A 6,000-nucleotide genomic window follows, 5' to 3' on the forward strand; every position below is an offset into this window, starting at 1 on the left:
GGTTCATTGATAAAACGCAAGGAATTTGAACCAAGCAAGTCGATGACAGTATCTGAAATAAACATGAATTCGAAGACTCATAGGTATCCCGGAGTGTGTAGCTGATGAGGTTGCCATGTGCAAAAGATTCGAAGAAGGATTGAATGAAGATTTAAAGCTACTAGTGGGTATTTTGGAGATAAAAGAATTCGTAACACTAGTCGAACGACCTGCAAGGCGGAAGAACTTGGAAAGGAGAAGAGAAGGCTGAATTGAAGCTAGAGACTATCGTAAAGATCGGACGGGTAAAGCTCCGTTCTCAGCTGTAAAGAAGTTCAGGGAGGACACTAATAAGTCGAGACACTGCAGGAATTTCCATCAGAGCACGACCATCGACGGACTCCCGAGCTACTTCAGTAGCTAGTGTGGGCAATAATCGTCAAGAGAAACCTGAATGTCCCCAATGCGGAAGACGACACCTAGGCGACTGTTGGGGAAGTCTAATAACAGGGCCTGTTACGGATGCGGTTCGAAGGACCACTTCATTAGAGATTGCACGGAGCTTGATGAGAAGAATAAGATTCAAGGTGCAAAGACCTAGTGGAGTGACAAGTAAGAGTAGAACCACCGGAGAATTTAGGAGGTAGGGGTGGTAGTCAGAAGGGGCCTCTGAACGGTGTTCGAGCCGAGAACCGTACTCCTGCTAGAGCATATGCCATTCGCGCACGAGAGGAGCATCCTCCTTGACGTCATCACTGGTACCTTCATCTCTTTGATTACTAATGTATTGCATTGATGACCCTGGCTCTACTCATTCATATGGTATGCGAAACTTAGCATCCATAAGACTCAATATTGAGTCACGAGTTCGTATTCGATGTCAAACCCTTGGGTCAATACGTACTGTTGATAAAGTGTGTAAGAGAGCCCTCTAATAACCCGAGAATCCTGTTTTCCGGCCGATTTGATGCTTTTGCCGTTTGAAAATTATGTTATTCTTGGTTTGGATTTGACCGCGCATGATCGGTTGTGAATGAAAAGCAAACTATGATTTGAGGTGCAAATAACGAGATAATCCGAGTTGAGTCTACGGACTTAAGGGTTCCAGCTGTAATATCAGCAATGTTGGCCAGAAATATGTAAGAAAAGGGTGCGAAGCATACCTTGCGTATGTACTTGATGACAAAGAATTAGAAAAGAAACCCGAATCTGTGCCGGTGGTTTGTGAATACCTGGATGTTTTTCCTGAAGAGTTACCGGGTTTGCACCTGTTCGGGAGATAGAGTTTGGTATTGAGCTTGTACCTGGAACTACGCCAATTTGATAGCTCCGTATCGTATGGACTAACCGAGTTAAAGGAATTAAAAGCTCAATTGCAAGAGTTGACGGATAGAGGTTTCGGCTCGACCAAGTTTCTCACCTTGGGGTGCACCAGTATTGTCGTGAAAAAGAAGGACGGAACCATGAGGTTGTGCATTAACTATCGCAACTGAATAAGTGACGATAAAGAATAATATCCATTACCGGTATGTGATTTGTTTGTTAACTAAAGGAGCCCAGTTTAAAGATAGATTTAGATGGGTTATTATCATTGGATTCGAGACGACTACCCAAACTGCTTAGAACGAGTACGACTCAGTTTTGGATGCTGTCGGGCACTAATGCCCTGCGTATTATGGATTGATGATCGGATCTTCAGACAGTTTGGACCGGTTCGTAGTTGTGTTCATTGAGACATCTAGTCTATTCAGGAGATGAGACCGAACATGTGACACCTGAGATTAGTGTTGCAAATTTTCGGGATAGAAGTTATATGCTAAGTTCAGTAAGTGTGAGTTCTGGTTAAGAGAGGTTAGTTCTTGGGTCATGTGGTATCGCATCGGGTATTCGAGTTGACCCGAGCAAAATTTCAGCCATACTTAACTAGAAGCCTCCAAGAAATGTTACCGGAAGTTCGGAGCTTCCTGGGGCTCGCCGGTTATTACCGGACGATTTGTTAAAGGTTCTCGATGATAGCCACACCAATGACGAAGCTACTTCAAAAGGATGCTAAGTTCGAATGGACGGAGAAATGTCAGAAAAGCTTCGATCAACTGAAAACTCATTTGACTAAGCTCCAATTTTAGTGCAACCCGAATCAGGCAAAGGAGTTTGTCATTTATAGTGACGCATCCCTACTCGGGTTGGTTGCGTATTGATGCAAGAAGGTCAGTTGTGGCCTATGCGTCGAGACAATTGAAGCCACATGAGAGAAATTATCTAACCCATATCTCGAACTAACCACCATCGTATTTCTTTGAAATATGGCGACATTATTTGTTTGGCGAAAAGTGCCATGTATTTTCGGATCACAAAAGTCCAAATATTTGAATGACTCAAAGAGAACTTAAATCTGCGACAAAGACGTTGGCTTGAGTTGTTGAAAGATACGAGCTTATCATTGATTACCACCCGGGAAAGGCTAATGTGGTTGCGGACGCCTTAAGCCGGAAATCGCTGTTTGCTTTACGAGCGATGAATGTGCACTTGTCTGTTCTACCCGACAATGTGTTAGTAGCTGAATTAAAGGCCAAACCATTATTGATTCATCAAATTCGTGAAGCTAGAAAGTCGACATGAATTGGTTGCAAACGGGCTAATGTATTCCGAATATGGAACCAATTCAAATTGATGATGACGATTGTTTGAGGTTCAGAAGTCGGTTGTGTGTTCCAAGAAATCAGAACTCATTCGATGATTCTGAACGAAGCTCATTGTAGCCGAATGTCAATTCACCGGGGAGTACGAAAAGTACAACGATTTGAAACGTCGGTTTTGGTGGCATGGTATGAAACGGACACTCCGACTTTGTTTCGAGATGTTTAATATGTCAACAAGTGAAAGCGAACATCAAGTGCCTTCAGAATTACTTCAGCCGATCATGATACCGAGTGGAAATGGATCGAGTCACAAGGACTTGTGTCCGGACTGCCATTGTCAGCAAGTAAGAAGGATGCGATTGGGTTTTGTTGATAAAGCTAAGCCGGAATTGTACGTTTCAGGATTGAATGAATGTACATGGAGATACCTATTTCTATCGTGTCGGATAGAGATCCGAGATTCACCTCGCGATTTGGAAGAAATTGCAAGAAGCTTGGTACCAAAGCTGCATTAGCACCGCTTATCACAAACCGATGTCAATCCGAGCGATAATTCAATACTGAGGATATGAATGTCATCCGAGTTTAGTGTCATGGACGTATTACCTTGATGAATCGTTACAACAATAGTTCAATCAATATAAATGGCACCTTACAGGTTACGTCGTAAAGCCGTAACATATTTGGACCGAGCTGGTGAAATAAAATTTTCGGAGTCATTTGATAAAGATGCGAAACAGAAAGTAAGTAATCCGTGAAATCTAAAGGCAGCAAGATCCAAAATCGTAGCGGATTGAAACGAAAAGAATTGAATATAGGTGGAGATAAAGTGTTTTAAAGTTTCGCCTTGGAAAAAGGTACCAATTTGGCGAAAGGGCAAGTGATCCAGATCATTGCCATACAAATATCGAGAGTCAGGTCAGTTGCGTATCGATTGATTTTCCCCTGAACTTGAAAAGATTCACGAGTCTTTCCATGTTTCGATGCTTCGACGCTATAGATCGATCCTTCGCACATAATAGTCCCGTCGAGGTTGAAATTCAAGCCGATATGAGTTATGAAGAAGAGCCGATGCGTACCTAGCTCGTGAAGTAAGGGAGTTGCGAAACAAAAGGGTTCCGTTAGTAAAGGTGTTATGGCTCAAACACGGGATCGAGAAGCTACTTGGGAAACCGAGAGCTCGATGAAAAAGATACCCAAACCTATTTACCGGTAAAATTTCGGGACGAAAATTTCTTGAGTGGGGAGAGTGTGACAGCCCAAAATTGACCCTAGTCGGGAAGTGGTTTCGGGACCACAAAACTGAGTCATACATAATTAGCCCATCATATTGATGCTTATTATATGTATATATGCATGTGTGAAAATTTCATGCTTGAATTTTGTAATTGTAAGTGAATTTATTAAATGGATTATTGAAAAATTTAGAAAGGCTAGCAAATGTGAGTGGCATTAATATGTAGAAATGAGGTTTGCATGTCAAATACAAAATTGATAGTGCGGCCTGATGGGTGAAACATGTTGGGAACATGTTGTAGTGTGTCATTAGTCAGATAATTAAAAAGGTTATAATAAGAATGAAAAGGAGGGGATGAAAACAAAGTTGTCTACCCCCCCTCCTTTCGGACAGAAAAGAAAAAAAAAAAAAAGAGGTGTGTCACTCTTACTTCTTGCAAGCCGAAACCAAAAGGGGAAAGAGAGGAATTTGATCTAGGGGCATTAGGTTCTATCTTGAATAGAATAAGAGAGTCTCATGTTATTTACGGTATTATTGGATAAATGCTAAAAGGATGGTGTTTTGATATTTTGGATTGAAATATTAGAAAGGGGAAAATATGAGCTACCTAATTAGATATATGTGAATTTAAAAGATGGTATGAACAAATGTGGAGTTTTGCTAGTTTAGGATTATTCGGCCAAGTGTTTATGTGGTGGAAATTAAGTGTTAAATGGAATGAAAATGATATTATATGGGGGTATGTATATTCGGCCATATGAGAAATATATAGATGATGTTAAATTTGATTATGTATAATGGGCCATATAGAGTACACATTGTGATATTAACTTTAATTCTCTATAATTGATCAAGTGGGTGATATTGGTTTATATGGTTGAATTTGAATTATGAATATGTACCTTGAAATAAAATATATCATCGACTATGTTACTTTGGAAGTAAGAATGCATTCGGCCTTGAGACAATTTATAAGTATTAGTTAAGGTTCTAATGTTTTGAACAAGAATGGTTGTAGATGAAATGAAAATTATTAAAAATATATATGAGTAATTAACAAGGGTGGTTGCCGTGTATATAATTTATGTGTGTTTTATTGAATATTTATTGGGTTAATTTTAGTAATTGGATCTTAGGTGATCAATAGCCGAATGGCTTAAAGTTAGTAAAAAGCATAAGGTGAATAAAAAAAAATGTTGCCGTATGCTTCTTTTGATATGAAACTATTAATGTTATGGGATATAAATAACTAGCAAGGTAATTAAACTAGTTGATTTATTTATTTAAGCTCAAGAACCTAAAGGAGAGGCGTCCAACAAGGGGAAATCGAAGGTCATCGAGTAGCCGACTTGGAATTATTTTACCCAACATAAAGTAAGTCATTAAGCATATAGTTTGTATTAATTTAAATGGTCATAACGTCTATGTAATGATGCTGAATGGAATGATAAATATATATATACACATGTATGTATGTGGTGATGAAGTGTTGAATGAAAAGAAAAGAGGTGAGATGTATTGAGTTGTTGATCTCGGCACTAAGAGTGCGGGTATAAACATTTATGATCATGAGATTGGCGCTAAGTGTGCGGGTTTAAATTGTACAGCACTAAGTGTGCGAGTTTGATTATGTAGCACTAAGTGTGCGAGTTTGATTATATAGCACTAAGTGTGCGAGTTGATTATATAGCACTGAGTGTGCGGACTTAATATATACTTTTGAATCACTATGGACACTAAGTGTGCGACATTATTGAGTTGATCACGGACAGCGGATCGGGTAAGTACCTTGAGTTCGTGACTAATAGGCGCTATGTTTATATTTGAAGTTGAGCTTGGTAAGTTTGAACCTATGTGACAATTATAATTGAAGTCACGTACATAAGATTTATCGTGGAATAGGTGAAAGGTTGTTTAGTTGTATGATTGTAACGAAAATAAAATGATGTATGAAAATGCCTCCAATATTCTATTGATTAGTATATGGAATGTGAATGCATGACTTGGTATGAGATTGAACCGATAGGTTTGAGGAACTATGGTATGGTTCGGTATGGATGGAGTAACTAGCCTCGTTCCATTTTGCTTCCTCTTGTGATAATGTTATTAATGGATGGTAGTGCATTGCTTATGACTTACTGAGTT

The sequence above is a fragment of the Gossypium hirsutum genome, chromosome A10 (genome assembly GCF_007990345.1).
Source record: "Gossypium hirsutum isolate 1008001.06 chromosome A10, Gossypium_hirsutum_v2.1, whole genome shotgun sequence".
NCBI lineage: Eukaryota > Viridiplantae > Streptophyta > Magnoliopsida > Malvales > Malvaceae > Gossypium > Gossypium hirsutum.